The 26,156-nt window shown below is 45.1% G+C and overlaps 1 protein-coding gene across 1 annotated transcript in view; it reads right to left on the bottom strand.

Moving 5' to 3' along the window:
• Positions 1-4,748, bottom strand: part of Slc6a16 (solute carrier family 6 member 16) — a 33,634-nt gene extending 28,886 nt beyond the window's left edge. The window contains exon 1 of the mRNA XM_059278957.1: positions 4,705-4,748. The gene's annotated coding sequence lies outside the window, so the exon portion shown is untranslated. The remainder of the gene's footprint in view (positions 1-4,704) is intronic.
• Between the last annotated feature and the right edge of the window lie 21,408 nt (positions 4,749-26,156).

The raw sequence follows: 26,156 nt of genomic DNA, 5'->3' as shown, positions 1-26,156 counted from the left end.
AGCTTCCTCAGACTGAAGCGGGTGGCCGCCCCAAGCTGTGCTCTGTGAAAGTACTGTCACCTTGACTCTGACCAGAGCCCTTGCCAAGAGGAAAATGCAAGCTTTGTGAAAGTGAGTATAGATTGATAGTGTCCTAGAAATTAAAATAGGGTGCTATTCCGGGAACAAGACAGTTACATACTTAGACTAATATTCTCATTGTGAATAATTTAAGCTGAAAGAGATTTTTAATTTTCTTATGAGAATAAAACTGTTAGCTGGACAGTGGTGGCGCATGTCTTTAATCCCAGCACTTGGAAGGTGGAGGCAGGTGGATTTCTGTGAGTTCGAGGCCAGCCTGGTCTACAGAGTGAGTTCCAGGACAGGCACCAAAACTACACAGAGAAACCCTGTCTTGAAAAACAAAAAAAAAGTAAAACTGTTAACAGGGGCTGGAAACGGCTCAGCAACTGGTAAGAACACTTGCTGTTCTTCCAGAGCCCACAAGTTTGATTTCCAGCACCCATGTCAGGAGACTCCTAAATTCCTGGGGCTCAGCTCCTGGGCATCTGATGGCCTCTTCTGCCTTCTCCATCTACATACACACTGAATAAATGAATGTGAAAACATCAGTTAATTAAATAAAATATATGAACAGTGGTGTAGAAGCCAAAACCCGTCCCTGCACCATGGTGCCTTTTTTTGTTTGTTTTTGTTTTTTGAGACAGGGCCTCTCTTCCTGGCTGGCCTAGAGCTCACTATGTACACATTGTTAATATTCTGACCCACCCCTTGGGGCTACCCTGCGTCCTGATGTAGAAGCCTCCCCTTAAGGAAAAACTCCGCCCCTTTCTGTCTGTCTGTATGCTTGTCTGTCTGTCTCTCTCTCTCTCCCTCCACTCCCACGAGGTGTGCATCCCTCCACACCCCCCTCTTCCCTTCCCTCTTTCTCTCTTTTTTCCTACTTCTCTTCGTCCCTCTATTATAATAAACCATTTCCACTCGGATGTAACATCTGGGTTGTGAATGCCCACCTGCTTCCATGCCTACATGGAGTGGGTCGCCCACCAGCCCGCCGCCGCTGCATCTGCCCAGCATGCCAGCGTGGTTCCCTGCATGAGTGGGATACCCTGGCCTGGCCAGCTGGGGTCGTCCCACGCATGCATAACTCATAACACATGACGTGAGAAGGCTGTACCTTCAATATCAGAGTGAGCCAGACTCTTGTTGCCAGTCCCCCACGGAGCAGGGAATGAGCAGGAGTTTAACAAATGAACAAGACAAGGGGAAACGCGAAGATTCCGATAGGCTAGCTCCATAAGGCAGCCTTAGCTTTAACTCAATTTTTGACTCTGATTATCCACAAGCCCAAGACTTGAGTTCCAAGAAGTCTCTTTCCAAAGCTCCTGTCCAGAGGAACTCACCTCAACCCTAGGATGTTAAAATCTCCATGACTAAGCCAGGCCTAGTACTGAGGCCTACCAGGTCTTGCAGAATCTGAGTCAGGAGGATCACAACTTCAAGGCCAGCCTGGTCTACACAGTAAATTCCAGGACAGCAGGGCTACATGGAGAGACCCTGTCTCAGAAAAACCAATAAATAAATAAGTAAATATTTAAAAGGGGGACTAGAGACATGGCTCAGCGGTTAAGAGCACTGGCTGCTCTTGCAGAGGACCCACTGTAGCTAGAGTTTTCCTGCCTTGCCCACAGTCAGGACAAATCTTTGTCACCCGCCAGTCCCACAGCCATTCAGACCCAACCAAGTAAACACAGAGACTTATATTGGTTACAAACTGTATGGCCGTGGCAGGCTTCTTGCTAACTGTTCTTACAGCTTAAATTAATCCATTTCCATTAATCTATACCTTGCCACATGGCTCGTGGCTTACCGGCATCTTCACATGCGGCTTGTCATGGTGGCGGCTGGCAGTGTCTCCCTCTCAGCCTTCCACTTCCCAGAATTCTTCTCTTTGTCCCGCCTATACTTCCTGCCTAGCCAATGGCCAATCAGTAATTTATTTACTGACCAATCAGCAACACACTTGACATACAGACCATCCCACAGCACTTCCCCTTTTCTTTTCTTAAAAAGGAAGGTTTTAACCTTTACACATCTCCAAAGTCAGCTTGGTATATTTGGGAATTTGGGCATAGTTTCTCTTACTACTTCCTGCTGGAGGGGGGCGCTGTATCTTATGGAGACACAAAGAATATTTTAGGATTATGGAGTAGTCCATGAGGGTGTATCATCTGAGCCAGTTGCCTTGAAATGGTTCTGGATGTTGGATCATCTGGGCCATGGTGTCATCGGAGACCTTTCAGGGGGTCTTGGCTGGTCAAACCTGATGTATCTTAATCTGGAACAAATCCATAGCCTCTGGCTTTCTGTGGAAACAAAAGCAGAGCTTCTTTTCCAAAGCAACATATCCTTACATCCAAATTTTGAAGTCAAGGTACCTTTAAAATATACATTTTGGCATAACTCAACAGCTTTTGTAATCAAATGTTTTTCTTCAGTTACGAATATCAAAGAGAACATAATCCAGATTCTCTGTGTGGTAGCCATCTTTACGTGGCTTATTTTTTTATATTAGCTTGAGCCTATTGCTTTAAACTGCAGCCTTCTAAGCCTGAAAGGGCGCTGGCGCTACTGGCTCTGCCCACTTCAGCTTCCCAACATGGTGGTGGTACATTTTCCGCCAGCTCTGGGAACCATCAACTCTCAGAAACAGTGGGTCTATGCTTCTATCAAAGCAGCGTGTAGCCCAGAAACCTCTTTTTTTTGTTGTTGTTGTTTTTTTTTTTTTTTGTTTTTTTGTTTTGTACTAGCAAAAGCTAAATCCACCATACAACTTAATGTGCCACTTGCAGAGACCTCATTCCCACCATACTGCAGGTCGAGCATGCACGCACGCTAGGAACCCGCCAGTAGCTCAAACCGGCAGGCTGCCGCTCATTTGAGAGAAACAATTAGGAACTGTTTTTAGCTCCGTTTTAGAATCTTTTTTCTCAGTTTTAAGGTGGAAACTCTTGCCACCACGTTGGACGTCATTTGTAGCTAGAGTTTTCCTACCTTGCCCACAGTCAGGACAAATCTTTGTCACCCGCCAGTCCCACAGCCATTCAGACCCAACCAAGTAAACACAGAGACTTATATTGGTTACAAACTGTATGGCCGTGGCAGGCTTCTTGCTAACTGTTCTTACAGCTTAAATTAATCCATTTCCATTAATCTATACCTTGCCACATGGCTCGTGGCTTACATGCGGCTTGTCATGGTGGCGGCTGGCAGTGTCTTCCTCTCAGCCTTCCACTTCCCAGAATTCTTCTCTTTGTCCCGCCTATACTTCCTGCCTAGCCAATGGCCAATCAATGATTTATTTACTGACCAATCAGCAACACACTTGACATACAGACCATCCCACAGCAACCCACATTCTGTTCCCAGGACCCACATCATGGCTCTCAACTACCTGTACTCCAGTTCCAGAGACTCTGCCACCCTCTTCTGGCCTCCATGGGCACCAGGCATACATGTAGGCAAAACACTCATGCATATAAAATAAAAATAAAAGCATCTTAAAAACTAAAAATAAATATAGACATAAAGTAAAAAGGGTGAGGTGCCTCTCAGTGTAGAGTACTGCCTACCACCAACAAGGCCCGGACTCCAGCCGCTGTAGACTGGCTGTCCAGAACAGAGGCAGGAGATTCTCAGTAAGCTCAAGGCAAGGTCTACATAGCAAGTCCCAGGCCAGTCAGGACCACAGAGAGGGATCTTGTCTCAAAAAGGAGAAAAAGATTTATTTTTATTATTTTTAAAATTGTGTGTTAGGTATGGCTATGTGTATGTGAGTGCAGGTGCCCACAGAATCCAGAGGGTACGGGCAGCTGTGAGCTGCCAGACATGGGTGCTGGGAACTGAACTTGGATCTTCTGCACAAGTTCTGTTCTTAACTGCTGAGTCATCCTTTTGGCCCCCATGAGAGAGAAAATTAAAAATAAGAGCGATAGAAGTAAACAACTGACAAAATTAGTAAACACAGGAGAAAAACAACCAAAAGCTGATTTTAAAGTAAACCATAGGTAGCTGGGTGGTGGCACATGTGTGCCTTTAACCCCAGCACTCAGGAGGCAGAGGCAGGTGGATCTCTGTGAGTTCGAGGCCAGCCTCGTCTACATTGTGAGTTCCAGGACAGCCAGGGCTACACAGAGAAACCCTGTCTCAAAAATTAAAAAATAAATAAAAAAAAAAATATAAAAAGCCGGGCGGTGGTGGCGCATGCCTTTAATCCCAGCACTCGGGAGGCAGAGCCAGGTGGATCTCTGTGAGTTCGAGGCCAGCCTGGGCTACCAAGTGAGTTCCAGGAAAAGGCGCAAAGCTGCACAGAGAAACCCTGTCTCGAAAAACCAAAAAAAAAAAAAAAAAAAAAAAAATTAAAAAAAAAAAACAAAAACAAAAACAAAAAACACCTAAATAAACAAATAAACTATAGGGGCTGGAGAGACGGTTCCAGGGGCTCTGGTGCCCTCTTCTGGCCTCCGAAGGCATCAGCCACACAAGTGGCACCCAGACATCCGTGCAGGCAAAGCCCCCATACAAATTAAAAATAAACTGTGCCCTGGGACCGGGTCCTGCACTCATTGCATGAGTTGGCTGTTTGAAACCTGGGGCCTATGCAGGGTCGCTTGGCTCGGCCTGGGAGGAGGGGACTGGCCCTACCTGGACTGAGTCTACCAGGTTGATCTCAGTCTGTGGGGAAGGCTTTGCCCTGGAGGAGATGGGAATGGGGAGCGGGATGGGGGGAAGGTGAGGGAGGCGGGAGGGGGGAGAACAAGGGAATCCGTGGCTGATATGTAGAACTGAATTGTATTGCAAAATAAAATTAAAAAAAAATAAACTGTGGCTAAAGTAGACGAACAAATGAGGGAAGAAAGCCGAGTGCAGTGTTCCCTCGGGGAGGCGAGAAACGTTACAATTAGACGTACAGAGAGGAGCTGGAAGAGGGTTCTATGAGTGCGAGCACTTACTCTCCAGGCACAAGGACCCCGCCGGTAACCTCAGCACTGGGAGACAGACAGCTGGATCCCTAGACCTTGCTGGACAGCCAGCCTAGCCAAAATGGAGAGCTTCTAGTTCAGTGAGAGGGCCTGCCTCAGGCGATGCCTTAGAGTGACAGAGAAAGACAGCAGACCCCCTCTGGCCTCCATCTGCGTGCACAAGTGCATGTATTGCACGTTCACATGCACCACAGAAGGAAAGAAGTGCAGACTGGTGGAACATTTTCTGAGTGGGCAGTTCTTAGAGTGCTTTCCACTGAGAATCTGCTTTGATGTGTCTTCTTATGTGTGTAATAGCTCACAATAAAGGGTCTGTTTAAAAACACACACACAAGGCCTGGGCACTGGTGGCACACACCTTTAATCCCAGCACTTGGGAGGTAGAGGCAGGAGGATCTCTAAGTTCAAGGTCAACTTGGTATACTGAGCAAGTCCCAGAACATCCAAGGCTATACAGAGAACCCTGTCTTGAAAAAAAAAAAAAAAAAAACAAGAAAACCCAACAGAACACAATAAAACACAAGGTCATCAAGCTGTCTCAAGGGTAAAGGATTGCCCTACAAGCCTGGCAGCAGTCTCTGGAAACCCATGTAAAGGTAAAGGGGAAAACCGACATCACAAAGATGTCTTCTGCCCTCCACACGTGGGCCATGACATTCCATCTCCCACAGTGAGTACATTCTACAATAACAACTAAGCAGCTAAACAAATCACACACACACACACACACACACACACACACACACACTGGTTTTTCGAGACAGGGTTTCTCTGTGTAACAGCCTTGGCTATTTTGGAACTCACTCTGTAATCCAGGCTGGCCTTGAAATCACAGAGATCTGCCTGCCTCTGCCTCCCGAGTGCTGGGATTAAAGGTGTGTGCCACCACTGCCCGGCACACAAATATATTATTGTTTGCCTAACAGATTTGCAAAATTAAGAGGTCCAGCCAAGTTTAGTAAAGTGCTGTGCTAACAAAGAGATGGACTCCCTGGTGGGAGGCAATTCTGATTAAACCACCGTAGCAATCAGACACGGAGCAGACCCTGCCCAACAACAACTTCTTAGTCTGCCCTGCCCTGCACTGCCCTGCATCCTCCCACTCCATATTTTACGATATCACAGATGTGTCTATGTGATTAGATCCCCAATGGTTGCATTCTGTACTAAACAAGTACAAACCATTCCGACAGAGCTGGGTATGATGGTACACACTGTAAGCCTTGCAGACAGCAGGGTCAAACAGGAAGACAGCTTGTGAGCTCCAAGGCAGCCCGGGCTACAAGCGATGCTGCCCCGAAGCAACAACCAAAATTCTGTTCCCCAAACAGCACAGGTGGAGTCTACTCACAGCAGCGACATGTTGGGGCGCTACTGTCCCGGCGTGATCTCTGTCCCCAGGAAGACAAGGTGGGACTGTTGATGATCAGGAGTACATCACACACAGGGACCGGTCCAGCTGCAGGTTATCTCTATGGTTTTTGAGGAGCAACTGCATCTACCATGCAGTGTTCTGGACGTGTGTGCCAGGTGTCACGTGGCTAATTTCTATGAAGGACCACAGGACTCAGGAAGCTAACCAAACTTGGAAGGTGCTGGAAGCCCAGAAAGGTACAGACACAGGAGGCCCCTCCCCAAGATTACACACACAGTCACAATTGCTGGGGAGAGGGGACTCTTCCTAGAACTGCCAACAGGAGGTTCAGGGAGCTCCAGGGATGCCAAGTGTCACCCATGCGTGGCTTTCCAGTCATAGCGCTGCCTTCAAGTCACCTGTTTTCCTGTAGGTAATCTGTCACCCATGCTCCCGTGAGTAACCTTGCTGCTTCACCAGCTAGACCTGGGTGAAACCCTCTCTGGCCTGTTGTTAGTTCCCTGTCTAGGGGTGAACAGACATCTGTGTATGTAGTCAGGAAAAGTCACACAACACCAGCTTCCAGAGGAAAATAACAGTCATCTGTGGAGATTGGGGCTACTATGGAGAAATCCAACTCAGGTTTGCCTTCTGGGGAAGGCTGGCTCTCTCGGGCTCAAGGAAAGGCCCTATCTTCTCTCAGCTCATGTTATCAGTGATCAGAAATTTATGACCAGCTGGCTTAGTATCCAATTCTTCATTCCTTCTTCCCTCCAGACTGAAAAATGCAATAAGAGCAGGAAAGGCACTGAAGGAAGTCTAAGCTCCTGCAGGGGGCAAAGGGCAGTTCAGAGTGGCAGGAAGCTGTAATGATGGCGAAGAGCAAGGGACAAGGGCACTCCTGCACAGTAGGTGGGTTTTGTTGTTGTTGTTGTTGGTGGTGGTTTTTAAAGATTTATTTATTGCCAGGCGGTGGTGGCACACGCCTTTAACCCCAGCACTCGGGAGGCAGAGGCAGGTGGATCTTTGTGTGTTCGAGGCCAGCCTGGTCTACAAAGCGAGATCCAGGAAAAGGCGCAAAGCTACATAGAGAAACCCTGTCTCGAAAAACCAAAAAAAAAAAAAAAAAAAAGATTTATTTATTTATTATATATACAGTGTTCTGCCTGCATGTGTCCCTGCGCTCCAGAAGAGGGCGCCAGATCTTACTATAGATGGTTGTGAACCACCATGTAGGTGCTGGGAATTGAACTCAGGACCTCTGGAGTAATGGGAAGTGCTCTTCACCTCTAAGCCATCTCTCCAGCCCCACAGTAGGTGTTTATAGCTAGTCACAGTGGATTACATATTTAAAACCCACAAGGGGGCGGTGTTAATGTTCTGACCCGCCCCTTGAAACCCCGCCCTTTGGCACCACCCTGTGTCCTGACCTAAAAGCTTCATTTTAAGGAAAAATCCCTCCCCTTCCTCTCTCTCTTCTGCTCTCTTTCTTTCCCGCCATGAGGTGCACACACCTTCGCTTTTCCTCTCTTCTCCTCCCTTCCTCACTCTCCTCCCTGTCTTTCTGTCTCTTTATCTCTATATTATAATAAGCTCTTTCCACGCGGATGCAGCGCCTGGGTTTGTGAATGAATGGCCGACGCTGCCATGCCTGCGTTGTGTGTCTCGCTCCCTGCCCGCTCTGCATCTGCCGAGCATGCCAGCAGGTTTCCCTGCACAGGCGGGATACCCTGGCCAGCAGGGGTCCCTCGCGTGAATATATCACAACAGGCGGGAGACAGGCATCATTAAGAGCACTTGTTTTTCCAGAGGACCCAGATTCAGCTCTCAGCATCCACATGGTGGCTCACAAGCATTGGCAGCTCATTTCAGGAGATCTGGCACCCTCTCCTGGTCTCCACAGGATGCAGGCACACGCATGGTGTACATGCATCAATGCAGGCAAAAACACTCATACACACGTAAATAAACAAATACGTAAACCTTTAAAAGAATAAAAATAACTAAAGAGCTGGGAACGGTGACACGCAGCTGTAAACCAAGCTTTGAGAAGTTGGAGGAAGGAGCATCAGGAGTTCAAGGCCAGCCTGGGCTAGATAGGAGTTCCAAGGCTATATAGTGAGACCCTGTCTCAAAAAGCAAAACATCCTGAGGGAACTTTGTTTTCACCACAAAGAAATGAGAATGTCTGAGGTGAAAGTGTGATCAATACTCTGATTTTATCAATATGCAATATACACATATATCACAATATACTCCATGAACTCATGGGATTAGAATGTGTCAATAAGACCAAAATGAGATGAAGAGCTGGTGGACAGTCCTAGCCAGGAAAGAGAGAATCCTCAGGTCTCTAACCCTTTGGAGTTTAGGTTAGCCAGATAGGCAGAGAACACAGGAATCCACAGTTAAGGGTCTATGCAGGAAGCAGACTTGCATGCTTGGTTCTGTGAGGTGTGGTCTCAGATGCTGTTCTCTGTGTGGGTGACCTTTGCATGCCTGCCATTTCCAGCACCTGTTAGCACATCAGCTCCGAGGTGGGGGTTGCCAGCCTCGAGAACTCTCTAATGTTAAAAGTGTAGGACTCACCAGGCAGTGGTGGCGCACGCCTTTAATCCCAGCACTTGGGAGGCAGAGCCAGGCGGATCTCTGTGAGTTCGAGGCCAGCTTGGGCTACCAATGAGTTCCAGGAAAGGCGCAAAGCTACACAGAGAAACCCTGTCTCAAAAAAAAAGAAAAGAAAAGAAAACAAAAAAAACAAAAACAAAAACAAAAAAACCAAAAAAACAAAACAAAACAAAACAAAAAAACCAGAGGACTCTGGCCTCTGTTCTCAACTAAGAAGAAGCAGAGCTTTTTAGCCTCCCTGAAGTTGAGGTGTGTGAATGGGTTGTGAAGCTGCCCAGGCTAGACCTCACCAGGAAACTGGCCTTACTTCTTACAGCAGTGATGTGTGGTTATGGTGGCCCAGAAGCCCAGGATGGAGAGGATGCCAGGCATGGTGGACAACAAGGTGAGCATCTTGATCGGAGCCATAGGAAGGCGTCCCCCAAACAGTTGCTGAAGTCAGGCACATGTGAGGATAAGTAGACAATGGGGCCAAAGTCTAGACCCATAGCAAATACAACTTGGATCCCTGCTTGGGACCATACAGGGAGGCTGTAGATGCTTGCCACCTAAAAAGGAGAAGACAGGTACCACAGGGACATCATGATTTGGAAAAGGACAACCATAGCAGAGACATCTTCTCCTCGAAGGGAGGAGGTACAGGAGACAATGGCAGGCAGCTGTGTTGTTCCGAGAGCTGAGAAAGCTGAGGAAGGACCCCACCTTGAAAATTAGCAGGTGTTTAAGCCCATACTCTGTACCCTCCATTGGCAGAGTCCGGAAGAGGAAGAAGAAGATGATGAAATTCCCACCAACAGTAGAGGAGTGTTCCCTTTGCATTCCCACCAACAGTAGAGGAGTGTTCCCTTGCTCCGCATCCTCTCCAACATTGACTGTCATTAGTGGGGGTTTTTTTGTTTTGTTTTTTTGTTTTTTATGCCGAATGCCGTTTATTGAAGGAGGGAGGAGGTCTTAAATACAGGCTTACAGCACAATGGGAGAACCCCAGAGGGCAGAAGTTCACTTCCAATGTTTTATAATCTTGCATCTAAGCTGTTAACACCCATTATGCAGGATACACAGACAAGGAACTTACCTTAAGCATTCAGGAGGGTGGAACCCGGCAGGGAATTAGCATAGGGAGGATATCAAGGTCAAGGTCAGCAAGCAAGGCAACAGTTACCCAAAACGGGGACCAGGACCCCACAGGTCCCCCTTTTACTAAAAAATGAGCTTCTGACTTAGGTTGCGTGGGACATCAGCAAGTCACCTTACCTGTCATGGAGACGCCTGCCCAGGCCACACAGGCACTCTGTCTTAGGTTCATGAGTGCCCTCCAGGAATTACCCGTCTCTGAATACTCATTATCATACAGGCTCAATCGTGTGTGAGCTCCAGAGTTAACTGCTGCCAAAGATCTCAAAGTGGCACTGGGCTTGCAATCTGTGTGTTTGACACAGAAAAGACCAACAGAGGTCCTATCCCACCCATAGCCAGTAGGCTAAAGACAACTGAGCCATTCCCTTCCTTAACGAGCCTTACTGCAAATTGGAGTCCTTGTAAGATGGTATCCCAAAAGCAAATGGAACTTGAGTTTACAAATTTATAATTTTCAAAGCCAATCGAAATGTATATAACTATTGAATTAAATTTATCATGCCCAATAGAATGAAAGATTAACTGTGGTAGCTACTTTTGCTACCAGGGTCTCCACTGTGCTAGCTGTAGTAACCAATTATGAAATGATAATCCCAGAAACAGTAGCAGCGGTGTCCGCCACTGCTATAATAGCAACAACAGCAGCAGCAATGTCAAATTCTCTTCTGGAGCGTGTGGACATCCACTGGCATGGATACAACTCCAGTAACATGAACTGCCAAGGCCCATTTTTCTTGATCCCAGCACAACTTAGGCTGGTAGCTCTTCTGGAGAATCCAAAAGCATGGCTACAGTTCCTAGGCTTACATTAATGCTTGCCAAAGCTGGCCATATTGGGCTCTCAATCACCATTGGCATCAGAAGGGTAGAGGTTTTCATGAAGGCCCAATAGTTCTCTGCCATGTTGGGCTTCAGCAGCAGCCACAGGGCTCACACAGCACCCAGGAATCCAAAGAGGAACCTCATTGTCCTGAGGAAAAGACATAAACAGAACCCAGGCCCACACCAACACCAGATCAGGTCTCCTCCAAGTGCTAGTAGAAAGATCCTTCCATTGCTCCAGAGGGTGATTTGCAACAGGAGCCCTCCAGTGCTTATCTGCAGCGGATACTCCAGCAGAATCCACCAATAAAAAATTTAAAATATATAAAACAAGGGAAAGAATAGAATGTGGAGAGGAATGATGGGTCCCCAGTTCCCCCTTTTTTTACTCCAGCAAAATATGTTTGTTTGGCTCCTTTTTAAACAGTTCAAATTTTTCTTTTATTTTTTTATTTTTTTCATTTTTCACTTTTTCAAATTAATCAATTTATCCACCTTTCTATTACCAGCTTGATACAGTATGTATTCCCATCTTAATTGTGAAATGTTTCATTGAGGCTTGCTTAGTAATTGAGTAAAACCAAAACTTATTATAAGCCACAGTCGTCCTAGGGTCCCTCATGCTATATATATAGTCTCCATGGTTCTGTGGGTTGTAGTCTGATTGTTCTTTATTTTATATCTAGAATCCACCTATGAGTGAGTACATACCATGTTTGTCCTTCTGGGTTTGGGTTACCTCACTCAGGATGATATTTTCTAGTTCCATCCATTTCCCTGCAAATTTCATGCTTTCATTGTTTTTCTCGGCTGAGTAGTACTCCATTGTGTATATGTACCACATTTTCTTAATCCATTCTTCAGTTGATGGGCATCTAGGTTGTTTCCAGGTTCTGGCTATTACAAATAGTGCTGCTATGAACATAGTTGAGCATGTATCTTTGTGGTATGAATCAGCATTCCTTGGGTATATGCCCAAGAGTGGTATGGCTGGGTCTTGAGGTAGTTCGATTCCTAATTTTCTGAGAAACCACCATACTGATTTCCACAGTGGCTGTACAAGTTTGCACTCCCACCAACAGTGGAGGAGTGTTCCCTTTGCTCCACATCCTCTCCAACATAGACTGTCATTAGTGTTTTTGATCATAGCCATTCTGACAGGTGTAAGGTGGTATCTCAGAGTCGTTTTGATTTGCATTTCTCTGATGATTAAGGATGTTGAGCATTTCTTTAAATGTCTTTCAGCCATTTGAGATTCATCTTTTGAGAATTCTCTGTTTAGCTCTTCAGCCCATTTTTTAATTGGATTGTTCAGTATTTTGATGTCTAGTTTCTTGAGTTCTTTTTATACTGTAGAGATCAATCCTCTGTGAGATGGGGGGTTGGTGAAGGTCTTTTCCCATTCTGTAGGCTGTCTTTTTGTCTTATTGACCGTGTTTTTTTTTTTTGTTTTTTTTTAAATTTATTTATTTATTATGTATACAGTGTTCTGCTTACATATATCCCTTCAGGCCAGAAGAGGGAGCCAGATCTCGTTACAGATGGTGTGAGCCACCATGTGGTTGCTGGGAATTGAACTCAAGACCTCTGGAAGAACAGCCAGTGCTCTTAACCTCTGAGCCATCTCTCCAGCCCCTTGACCGTGTTTTTTGCCCTGCAAAAGCTTCTCAGTTTCAAGAGGTCCGTCCCATTTATTAATTGTTGTGCTCAGTGTCTGTGCTGTTGGTGTTATATTTAGGAAGTGATCTCCTGTGCCAATGCGTTCAAGACTACTTCCTACTTTCTCTTCTAGGAAATGATTCTTAATTAAGGATTCACTGAGTTCAAACTATCTCAGGCAAGACTTTCATTTCTACACCCTCAAAACACATACCCCACAAATACCATACACCTGCCGTACATACACGTACCACACTTATACCACACATACATGTACCACACATCTCACAGAAGGGCATCATGTACCATACCTACACGTACCACATCCACATATACTGCACACAGGCTCCACATGTACCACTCATGTACATCACATACACTAAACACAGGCATCACATGTTGCTGTTTGTCGAGGCATGAGTGTGTGGGTTTCATGCGGATCCGTGGAAAGAAGACTCAGAGGCATATTAAGAATGAATATAGCCTTTCATGGCTGCAGGGGCGTTCAGCCTCGAAGGACTGAAGACCTTTCCCTTCGCCTAGGGCAGTTTTATTTCTTCCTATTACAGTTTAGCCAGTTAATTTTCTTTCTTTCTTTTTTTTTTTAAGATTTATTTATTAATTATGTATACACTGCTCTGTCTGCATGTATCCCTGCAGCCAGAAGAGGGCACCAGATCTCATTACAGATGGTTGTGAGCCGCCATGTGGGTGCTGGGAATTGAACTCAGGAACTCTGGAAGAGCAGCCAGTGCCCTTAACCTCTGAGCCACCTCTCCAGCCCCAGTTAATTTCCACATGCTCAAAACAACCTGAGAGCAGCTCCAACAATACAATGCCAAGTGCAAATTCCTGATTTCCCAGGAACCGCGGTCTTCCAGGTTTCCTGAACCAGGTTTTGCATAGGCCTTTGGTCCTTGGGAGACTCTCGGACAAGATTCACACTGGGCGATAAGAGAAACAAAAGATGGGTTATGGCTAGGTGCTACTCTCTGGAGCCAGGCTGGGTGCAGCTCAGCAGGAATGCAGCCGCAGTCACATGTACCACGCACACATACATCATACACACTAAACATAGGCATCTCATGTGTCACGACCCTCACATGTAACACAAACACATGTACTACACCCCACACCCATACCATACCAATATGTCCCATACACACAAGCACCACACACAGCAAGCACTTACACCACACAAGAATGACTTAGCACACCCACACCTACACATGCACCACATGGACACATATGCACTGTACCCACCCACCACACACTAGCCACATACTCACTTTTTTTTTTTTTTTTTTTTTTGAGACAGGGTTTCTCTGTGTAGTCCTGGCTGTCCTGGCACTCACTGTACAGACCAGGCTGGCCTTAAACTCACAGAGATCCACCTGTCTCTGCCTCCTGAGTGCTGGGATTAAAGCTGTGCGCCACCACCGCCCAGCTACATACTCACTTCTTACATGATTTTTTTCACTTCAAAATGTTTTAACACAAGGGACAGGGGTCTGGGCAGCTAAAGTTAATAGGCAGGAAGGTGGGAACCACACCAAGGATTTCTGGAAATAGAGATATACACCCTTCAAAGCTCGCCTGTCTTCCATTAGCAACGTCAGTCTCCAAGAGGCTAAGGCAGGAGGATTGCCATGACTTGAGGCCAACCTTGGACTGCAGGGAGGAAGGGAAGGAGGGATGAGGAAGGAGGAGGGAGGGAGGGACGGAGAAGGAAGGAGGGAGGAGGAAGGAGGGAGGGAGGGGGAGGGAAGAAAGGAGGGGGAGAAGGAGAGAGGGGGTAGGGGGAGGGAAGGAGGAAGGGGGAGGGAGGAGGGGAGAGAGGGGGCAGGGAGGGAGGAGAGAGGGATGTTTTAACATGTGTTCAGTGTCATTAGCAACCAGTGGGAAGTCATTGCAGTCCCAGTGAAATGCCATTGCTCAGCTACCTGACCAAAACAGTAAGAGTTCTGCGTATTCACAGAATGTAGAGAAACCAGAAAGACTCCTTCTTGGCTAGGAAACTTTACATACACGGGAGTATAAACTGCAATGAACACTTTGAAGAACCTAACCATTTCCACTGCTGGGAACCATATTCCCTAAGCCTTCGTTAGTACAGCCTGCTGCAGTATAACGGTGAGTAACTGACATACGGTGCTCCTTTGATGGGAAACACGTTCTAAAGGCTTTATACCTGGTGAGGTAGGTAGTATTATCATTTTACAGAGGTGGAAGTTAAAATGCAAAACAATGATGCAGCTTTCCCAGAGCCTCTTTTCATGAACACAGCTGTTAACCTAACACAATATTCAACTTCTCACAAGAATGTTCTCATTGTGTACAATTGCCACAAGGTTGAAAATCTCAAATGGTAAGCCTGTTGTGGTGGTGCACACCTTTAGTCTCAGTCCTTGGGAGGCAGAGGGAGACAGATCTGAGTTCAATGCCAACCTAGGCTATCCAACCAGTTCCAAGCCAGCTACAGCTACACAGAAAGACCTATCTCAAGTTAAACTAAAAAGAAAATAAAGACAAACACAAATGTCAATCCATAGTGAACAAATTATAAGAATACTTTATACTTGTAATTAATTATAAGATTAAAACAGAGGAAGTAAACTGGGCAGTGGTGGTGCACACCTTGAATCCCAGCACTTGGAGGCAGAGGTAGGCAGATTTCTGTGAGTTTGAGGCCAGTCTTGTCTACAGAGTGAGTTCCAGGACAGTCAGGGCTATACAGAGAAACCCTGTCTTGGAAAAATATAGAGGAACTATAGCTGTTGCCAACATAAATCAGTCTCATGATTCAGAGCAACAACAACAAGAACTGAGAATAAAGTACAAGCTTGAGAACCTGAGTCCAGACCCCAGAACCCACGTAAAACAAAACATCAAACAGACAAAACTAGACAGAATGGTACAAAGCTATATTCTAGTAGTAGAAGGGGAGACAGGGGGATCCTGGGCAAGGGGAGCAGTGAGATGTCTGTTGGGCAGATGTCTGTCTAGATGAATCCATGAACTCCAAGTTCAGCCAGCAATCTGCCTCAAAAAATAAGATAGAGTGTGACAGAAGGCATCTCATATCAAACTCTGCTCTGCACATATGGAAACATGAACACACACACACATATACACACACACTCACACACACATATATACACACTCATTCACTCACACTCTCAAAATCGCAGGTACACACACACACACACACACACACACACACACACTCACACTATCGCCACTACCAATAACAACAGAGTAACAAGAATTAACAATCAGTGGTCATTGATATCTTTCAGTATCAATGGACTCATTTCCCAATAAAAAGACACAGACTGACAAAATGGATTCAAACAGGATTCATCCCTTTGCTGCATAAAAGAAACACACCTCAACATCAAAGACAGACATTTTCCAAGCAAATGAACCTAAGAAACAAGCTGTTGTACCCATTCTAATATCTAACAAGATAGACTTCAAAATTAATCAAGAGACAGGGAAGGACATTTCATATTAGCCAAAGGAAAAATCTACCAAGATGATTTTTTAATTCTTAACATCTATGCTCCAAACGCAAAGGCACCTACATTTGTAAAAGAAACATTACTAAAGCTTAAATCACATATTGACCTGAACATATTGATAGTAGGAGAGTGAAATACCCTACTCTCACCACAGACAGATCATTCAGCCAAAATCTAAACAGAGAAATACTAGAACTAACAGATGTTATAAACCAAATGTAGCTAACAGAAGAATACATCTTCTTCTCAGCACCTTACAGAACTTTCTCCAAAATTGATCATATACTTGGTCACAAAACAAGTCTCAACAGATACAAGAAAACTGGAACAACCCCTTGCATCCTATCAGACCATCACAGTTAAAGCTGGATTTCATCAGCAACATAAACAACAGAAAGCCTTACAAACTCATGGAAACTGAACAACTCTACTGAATAATTACTGGGTCAAGACAGAATAAGAAAGAAATTAAAGACTTTCTAGATTTCAATGACAATGAATATACAACATATCCTAATTGCATATATATATATATATATATATATATATATATATATATATATATATATATATATATGCCAGGCAGTGGTGGCACACACCTTTAATCCCAGCACTCAGGAGGCAGAAGCAGGCAGATCTCTGTGAGTTTGAGGCCAGCCTGGGCTACAGAGTGAGTTCCAGGAAAGGCGCCAAAGCTACATAGAGAAACCCTGTCTTGAAAACAACAACAACAACAACAACAAAAAACAACAAAAAACAAACAAACAAAAAACTCTAGAACAAAAAGAAATAAGTTCACCCGAGAGATGGCAGGAAATAATCAAATTGAAATAAAATAGAAACAAAGAGAACAATACAAAGAATCAATCAATGAAACCATGAGTTGGTTCTTTGAAAAAAATCAATGACTATCCAAACTAACTAAAAGGCAGAGAGAGAGCATCCAAATTAACAAAATCAGAAATGAAAAGGGAGACATAACAACAGACACTGAGGAAATCCAAAGAATCATACTTTAAAAATCTGTGTATCACAAAATTGGAAAATCTAAAAGAAATGGATAATTTTCTCAATAGATACCACTTATGAATGTGATAAGATAAAAAGGTCAATTATTGAATCTACTTTTAAAAAGGAACTACTTGTTTTAAATAGGATAAGTAATGAAATTTTTTTGTCTAAGTTTATCAAATGTTAATAGACTGGACATTGTTATATATTAATGGAGTTTTTTATCTGAATCTGTCAAATGTTAATGGACTAGACATTGTTAATGTAATTCTTGACTGTATATATTGTATATACTTATTGGATATAGTTTTTCTTGTATTAGTTATAAACTTTTCTAAATTTTAGACAAAAAAGGGGAAATGTAGTAATATTGTGTTTCCCCAAAATATTGTGTACCCTAATAAACTTATCTGGGGTCAGAGAACAGAACAGCCACTAGACAGACATAGAGTCCATAAAATGGTGGCACTCACACCTTTAATCCTAGCTTTCTGGAGGCAGAGATCCATCCGGATTTCTGTGAGTTTAAAGTCACACTGGAAACAGTCAGGCATGGTGACTCACGCCTTTAATCCCAGGAAGTGAGCCTTTAATCCCAGGAAGTGATGGCAGAAGGCAGAAAGGTATATAAGGCGTGAGGACCAGGAACTAGAGCCTGGTTAAGCTTTTAGGCTTTTGAGCAGCAGTTCAGCTGAGATCGATTTGGATGAGGAATCAGAAGCTTCCAGTCTGAGGAAACAAGATCAGCTGAGGAATTTGTGAGGTGAGGAAGCTGTGGCTTGTTCTGCTTCTCTGATCTTCCAGCGTTCACCCCAATACCTGGCTTCAGGTTTGATTTTATTAATAAGACCTGTTAAGATTCCTGCTATAACCACTTATCAATGTTAAATCAAGATCAAATAAACAATTTAAATAGATTTATAACCTCTAAGGAATTAGAAGGAGTCATTAAGTCTCCCAAGCAAAAAAAGCCCAGGACCAGATGGTTTTAACACAGAATTCTGCCAGACTTTCAAGGAGCTAACACCAACACTCAAGTTATTTCACAAAATAGAAACAGGAGGAATATTGCCAAATTTATCTTATGAGACCCCAATCACCCTGATACCTAAACCACACAAAGACTCAACAGAGAAAGAATCACAGATCAGTTTCCTTTTTTTTTTTTTTTTTTTAAAGATTTATTATGTATACAGTATTCTGCCTGTATGTGTCCCTGCAGGCCAGAAGAGGGCACCAGACCTCATTACAGATGATTGTGAGCCACCATGTGGTTGCTGGGAATTGAACTCAGGACCTCTGGAAGATCAGTCAGTGCTCTTAACCTCTGAGCCATCTCTCCAGCCCCAGATCAGTTTCCTGTATGAACATAGATACAAAAATACTCAATAAAATACTTGAAAACCAAATCCAAGAACACATCAAAAAGATCATCCATGATACCAAGTAGGCTTCATCCCAGAGACGCAAGGGTAGTTCAACATATGAAAATCAGTCAATGTAATCCACCATATAAACAAACTAAATGAAAAAAAAAATATCTCATGATCATCTCACTAGATGCCAAAAGGCTTTTGACAAAATCCAACACCCCTTCATGATAAAGGTTGTAGAGAGATCAGGGATGCAAGGAACATACCTAAACATAATAAAATCAATTTACAGAAAGCCAATAGCCACCATCAAATTAAACGGAGAGAAACTCAAAGCGATTCCACTAAAATCAGGAACAAGACAAGGCTGTCCACTCTTCCCATATCTATTCAATATAATGCTTGAAGTTCTAGCTAGAGCAATAAGACAACAAAAGGAGATCAAGGGGATACAAATTGGAAAGAAAGAAGTCAAAGTATTGCTATTTGCAGATGATATGATAGTATACATAAGTGACCCTAAAAATTCTACCACAGAACCCTACAGCTGAAACACCTTCAGTGAAGTGGCTTTATAGACGATTAACTTGTATATCTGGTGTGGGTATAGATAGGTTCACACAGTCCATGGAAGCAGGAACAGCTGCACCTCGAGGATAAATCTGTAGCCTTTCCCAGATGCAGGGGTTTTCGTCTCTACTGACTGGTCCACTCTTGCTGAGCAAAGGGCCCTTTTATTGTTATACAATTTACACCTTTAGCAAGTCAATTCCATATTCCAAAACCTCTTATCTAAGCCCCCCAGAGGGACAGTGCCAAATGCAAATTCTCAGTAAAGGAATACCACAGTGTTCTGGGTTGTCCTTAAACCAAACATAGGCTTTGATCCCCTAGGAAAACTCTCAGCTAAGACTTCAAACAGAAGGGACAGAGCAAACAGGAGGCAGCAATCACAAAAGGCAGATCAAAGCTAGGTGCTAACAGTCCAGAGTCAAACCAGCTGTAGCTCTGTGGGAATTCTCCCATCATTAACTCAAAAAAAAAAAAAAAAAAAAAAAAAAAAAAAAAAAAAAAAAAAAAAAAAAGTAGCCCTCCTATATACAAATGACAAATGGACTGACAAAGAAATCAGGGAAACAACACCCTTCACAACAGGACCCAAATATCATAAAATATCTTGGGCTAACTCTAACCAAGCAAGTAAAAGACTTGTATGACAAAAAACTTCAAGGATTTGAAAGAAGAAATTGGAGAAGATATCAGAAGATGGAAAATCTCCCGTGCTCATGGATCAGTAGGATTAACACAGTGAAAATGGCCATCTTACCAAAGGCAATCTTCAGATTCAGTGCAAGTCCCATCAAAATTTCAAACAATTCATTGTTTGTTTGTTTGTTGGAGACAGGGTTCCTCTGTGTAGCTTTGGAGCCTCCTGCCTCTGCCTCCCGAGTGTTGAGATTAAAGGCATGCACCACCGCCGCCCAGCTTTAACACAATTCTTTACAGACCTTGAAAGGACAATACTCAACTTCATATGGAAAACCAAAAAACAAACAAACAAACAAAACCCCAAAATCCGATGTTGGGATAATCTTTTTGTATACTGTGTAAAGATGTGTCTCTGCATCTGCCTGCCTGAGGCACCTTCTGATAGGTTTAATAAAGAGCTGATTGGTCAGTAGCTAGGAAGGAGAGGCTAGGTAGGACTTCCGGGTAGAAATAGATACTCTAGGAAAGAAGCTGAGGTGGGAGATTCATCAGTCAGATGATGGAGGAAGTAGGATGTACAGTACTTAGGAGCACTAACAAGCAGAACATAGATTAAGCGTGGACTCCCAGTAATGGAGGATATGGACTTACATCCATTATCTTCTGTAACCTGGCAAGGCTTTCAGTGGTGGAACTGGGACACCAACCCAGCCACAAAACCTTCAACTTACAATTAGAGCCTGCAAGATGTCCTGGTGCAGAACTTGTGGGAGTGACTAAGCAATGACTTGTCTAATTTGAAGCCCACCCCAGGTGAGGGAACCATGCTGATGACCAGGGACTGGAGGCTGGACAGCCCAGAGACCTAGGGTAGAACCAAACATGACTAGCCAAAAAAAAAACAAAAAACAATTAATGAAACGACTCCTAACGATGTTCCGCTATACTCATAGATCAGCGCCTAGGCCAGTTGTCATAAGAGAGGTGCTGAGGATGATCCTTCTGCACGCTGTGACTATGTATTACTCTCATTGGTTAATAAAAAAGCTGATTGGCCTATAGCAAGGCAGAATAAGGCTAAGCAGGAAAGCCAAACTGAAAATGCTCGGGGCGGGGGTGGGAGGGGTGGGAGGTGGGAGAGAGGCCAAGAAGCAAGATGCTAGAGGACAGGTAAAGCCAGGAGCCACATGGCAATACATAGACAAACAGAAATGGGTTAATTTAAATGTAAGAGCTAGTTAGTAATAAGGCTGAGCTAGAGCCCAGAATTCTGTAATTAATATAGGCTTTTGTATGTTTATTTGGGACTTGGCAGTTGAGACAGGAAAACTCTGCCTCCATCTACACAGAGGCTTCCTTCAGCAGCTCTTAGTAGCAGATGCAGAGATCCACAGGCAACCATTAGGGAGAGAGGGAGCCCAAGTTGGACATCTCCATCAGGTCCCTCCCCTTGGAGCTCAGGGAACCCAACAGGGGAGGGGATGAGGAATTGTGGGAACCAGAGAGGTTGAGGACACGAGGAGCACCCGGCCTGCAGAATCAACTAAGCAGGGCTCATGGGGCTCACAGAGGCTGAGGAGGCGATTGCTGAGCCTGCATGGGTGTGCAGCAGGTCCTCTGCATATATGTTGTGGTTGTTGGCGTGGTGTTTTGTGAAACTCCTGGCAGTAGAGTGGGGGTGTCTCTGACTCTTTGCCTACTCCTGGGACCCTTTTCCTTCACTGGTTCCCTCACCCAGCTTTGATGAGAGGGTTGTGTCTGGTCTTATTGTCTTCTTGTACCATGTTGAGCTGATGTCCCTGGGAGACCTGCTCTTTTCTGGGGGGAGATGAGGGGAAGTGGGGGAATCTGGGAGAAGTGGATGGAGGGAAGGCTTCGGTTAGGATGTATTTTATTTTATTTTAAAGATTTATTTATTATGAATACAGTGTTCTGCAGATGTGTATGCCTACGTGTCAGAAGAAGGCATCAGATCTCTTTATAGATGGTTGTGAGCCACCATGTGGTTGCTGGGAATCCAACTCAGGATCTCTGGAAGAGCAGCCAGTATTCTTCACCTCTGAACCATCTCTCCAACCCCTGAATGTATTTTATGAGAGAAGAATAAATTTTAAAAATTATTTATCACCGGGTGGCGGTGGCACATGCCTTTAATTCCAGCACTCGGGAGACAGAGACAGGTAGGTCTCTGTGAGTTCGAGGCCAGCCTGGTCTACACCGTGAGTTCCAGGACAGACTTCAAAGCTACAAAGGAACCCTGCCTTGAAAAAAACAAAACAAAACAAAATCTATCATTATTTCTTCTTTTTGGGGGGATGGTGAGTCTTTTTCAAGACAGGGTTTCTCTGGGTAGCCCTGGCTGTCCTGGAATGCTCTCTGTAGACCAAGCTGGCCTCTGCCTCCCGAATGCTGGGGTTAAAGGTGTGCCACACCAACAGCTTCCATTTCTTCTCTAATTTGTTTTTACTTTTTCTTTGGGGACAGGAGTGGGATGTGAACAGAGAAAGGGAGCTTTTTAATGCGTACAGACGTTAACCGAGTTGAGGGCTAGGAAATGTAGCTCAGTAAGTAGATTGCTTACTCTAGAAGAAGTAAGGATAGATAATTTTTGTTTGTTTGTTTTTGTTTTTGTTTTTTGAGACAGGGTTCCTCTGTAGCTTTGAAGCCTGTCCTGGAACTCACACTGTAGACCAAGCTGGCCTCGAACTCACAGAGACCGACCTGCCTCTGCCTCCTGAGCATGCACAAAGCCCTGGGTTCCATCCCCAGTATTGCGTGAGAGCAGGCGTGATGGCCTGTGCCTGTAATCACAGCACTTGGGAGGTGGAGATGGAATAAAGACCTTTGTTATCCTTGACCACACAGCAAGTTCTAGGTCAGCCTGGGCTACTTGAGACCCTGTCTCAAAAGCTAATCAAGATGAGGCCAACAAAATGGCTCAGTGAGTAAAGGTACTTGCTGCCAAGCCTGATGATCTAAGTTCAATCCCTGTATCCCACATGAAGAAAGGAGGAAACTAAGCTCCACAAATCCTCTGAGCCTCACACATGTGCCAGCACACATGTTCCACAGACTCACATCCACACAATCAGTCAATCAATACATGCAGTCATTTTTAAAATTAGGTATGTTGAAGAAACAGGAGGTTTACCTATGGCACACAAATCTTCACTACTACTAGATATTTTGGCCATATCAAAATGAGACACATCCCCAAATAAAAAAGGTCGGAATCTCAAAATTCATGATGTTAGCATTGACCTTGACTCTGTAATCCGACAGATAATAGTAATAATTTAATAGTAGGCAAGTTGGGTGAATAAGAGGTAGATTTGCCTTTCCTGAAGACATTCAAAACCAGCTCTTACAGAATAGAATATTTGTTTAACTATGTAAGGATGTGTTGCTGTGTCACCTTGCCTGCCTAAGGCACCTGATTGGTCTAATAAAAAGCTGAACAGCCAATAGCTAGGCAGAGGAGGGATAGGCAGGGCTGGGGGAGAGGAGGCCAGGGGCCGCCAGCCACAGAAGAAGCAGGAAAGCAGGATGGACAGTATGTAGATGAGGTAAATGAGCCGCAAGACAGTACATAGATTAATAGAAATGGGTTAATTTAAGTTAAAAAAAAAAAAAAGAAGAAAGAAAAAGAAAGAAAAGGAAAAAGCTAGCCAGAAGCAAACCTAAGTTAAGGCCGAGCATTCGTAATTAATATTAAGTCTCCGTGTCATCCTTTGGGGGCTGGTGGTCCAAGAAAGCCTGCTACAGCCAGCAGAACTGAAAACAAGCTTTCTGGAAAATCCGGTCCCCTGGAACTTCCAGTGACAGAACTGAGCGTTGGATTTGATTCTTCATTTATTTTATTTAATCTTATTAAATATGATTTTATTTCATCATATCTCTGTTCAGCACTTGGACTTGGGCCTTGTGCATGCTAGGCCAGTGCTCTCCCACTGAACTACAGCCCCGGCTCCAGGGCTGTCACAGGCCCCTCGGAAAAGACACCAAGCTGGTGTCCTGGCTCCTCCAAAGCCGGAAATGGCTGTCCCCACGGGGCTGAAAATGCGGCTGGGCCTGGTGTGTGTGTTTGCCTCACTCAAAAGACCAGCCCAGAGGGCTGTTCGCGAATCCTGAGGTTGACTAGCTGGCCTCACCTCAGGGAGGCGAAGCGGAGGAGCAGGCAGGGAGTTCCGAGTTCTAAGGGAGAAGGGGCACCGTGACCCTTGACCCCAGGACTCCCCCTGCGGCCTGGGGTGAGCCCGGGGCTCCATACCGGCCGCTCCTCACACCGGCCCCCCCACCCAGCCTTAGATCCCTGCTAAGCTCTCCAGGGGCTGATTAGACAATAAGGATTCCGAGGCTCGGCTTGGAAGCCTAGCCACGTCCGCAGTCCTTCCTCACGGCCGCTTGCCAGCCATTTCGTGCACATGAGCCATTGCCTGCCCGCCCGCCCGCCCGCGCCTCACACCTGCGCCTTGTCTGCGGAGATTTTACTGTGACGCTTGCCACATGCACTTGCTCACAGCCTTTGCGCGCAGCAGCTCCTTTTCCTCAGTCTTCAGCGTCATACCCCGTGTGACACGCGTGCTGTGTTTCCCTGCTGCCAAGGGAGGTGGGAATGGTGGGTGGAAGACTGGATCTTCACTTTTATTCCACGTGGATTTCAAACCCCCTTTCAAAATCAAAGATCGCTCCACAAAGGCTGACTAGGGACTTTAAGGATAGCTGATAAGAATTGAAAACAGGGCTGGAGAGATGACTCAGACGTTAAGAGCACTGACTGCTGGTCCAGAGGTCCTGAGTTCAATTCCCTGCACCCACATGGTGGCTCACAACCATCTGTAATGAGATCTGGCGCCCTCTTCTGTATACATAATAAATAAATAATTCTTTGCGGGGGGGGGGGGGGATTGAAAACAGCAGCGGAGACACCCGTGTGAAGGGAACTTGCCACCAAGCCTGATCATTTATTTGTGTTCCTTCCCAAAGGGGCCGCAGTGGATAAATCTTTTTCTGTTTTCCACTGTTCTTTTTTTCTTGTTTTTTTTTTTGGATTCTCTGTGTAGTTTTGGTGCCTGCCCTGTGATGGTTATTAGGGGCACCCTTACCCTGCGAGGAAAAGTCATGAAACACGACAGAATACACTAACAAGAGTTTTATTCAGAACGGAGAAAGGATAGATGTGATCAGGCCTGCTGAAAGCTCACGTGTGGGAGAAGGGGCTGGGGGTGGGGACCGGACATGGGGCCTACCTTTATAAGGGCCTACCTGCACATGTGCACACAGGCCCACGTGGCTACTCCACGCACACGCATTGATCACGTGGTCACAATTACGTGACCACATAGCACATGGGTTTCGTAGGACGTATAACCCAGAAATGACTAAGTGTCCTGCCAGGGCATGCACGACCATGGGGGTGTGGCTGGAATTCCTGTCATCCTGAATCTTGATTTGTAGACCAGGCTGGCCTCGAACTCACAGAGATCCCCCTGCCTCTGCCTCCCTAGTGCTGGGATCAAAGGTGTGCACCACCACCACCCGGCTGTTTTCCACTATTAATTAGATTCTTTTAACTAGCTTATTGGGGACGAGTAGCTGAACCTTGCTTGGGGTACAACCTGTGACAGGGAAGACCCAACCCCCAAAAGTTATTCTCTCTCTCTCTCTCTCTCTCTCTCTCTCACACACACACACACACACACACACACACTCACACACACACACCACACACTCACACACATAGACACCACATACATACCACACACACACACTCACCACACACACCACATACACACTCACCACACACACTCACCACACACACACTCACCACACACACACCACATACACACAAACCACACACACACTCACCACATACCCACCACACACACACACACCACACACACACATACACCTCATTAAAAATAAAGGAAAGGAGCCGGGTGGTGGTGGCGGCGCACGCCTTTAGTCCCAGCACTCAGAAGACAGAGACAGGCAGATCTCTGTGAATTTGAGGTCAGCCTGGTCTACAGAGTGAGTTCCAGGACAGCCAGGGTCACACAGAGAAACCCCGTCTCAAAAAAACAAAAACAAAACGAACAAAAAAATCCCACAAGTGGACAGGTTCCGAGGAATGACATCTGATGCAGTCCTCTGGCCTCGAAATGCACATGTGTACTCACATGAACATACAACACATACATACACATAAAAAGAAGAAAAAAAGAAACAGACGAGTCTTGTCTCAGGAGACAGAGCTGCCAACTCAGAGAAGAACCTAGGGTTTGGATAGGAAGCTGGGTGATGGGAACCCCTCACAAATGGAAATCTGTGAGGAACTGGGGGCTGGACAAATGTGAGGAACTCCTGGGCACATCATAGGAAACCGTGGAGATGCTGA

The sequence above is a fragment of the Peromyscus eremicus genome, chromosome 1 (assembly GCF_949786415.1).
Source record: "Peromyscus eremicus chromosome 1, PerEre_H2_v1, whole genome shotgun sequence".
NCBI lineage: Eukaryota > Metazoa > Chordata > Mammalia > Rodentia > Cricetidae > Peromyscus > Peromyscus eremicus.
This window is presented reverse-complemented; position numbering and strand designations above follow the sequence as displayed.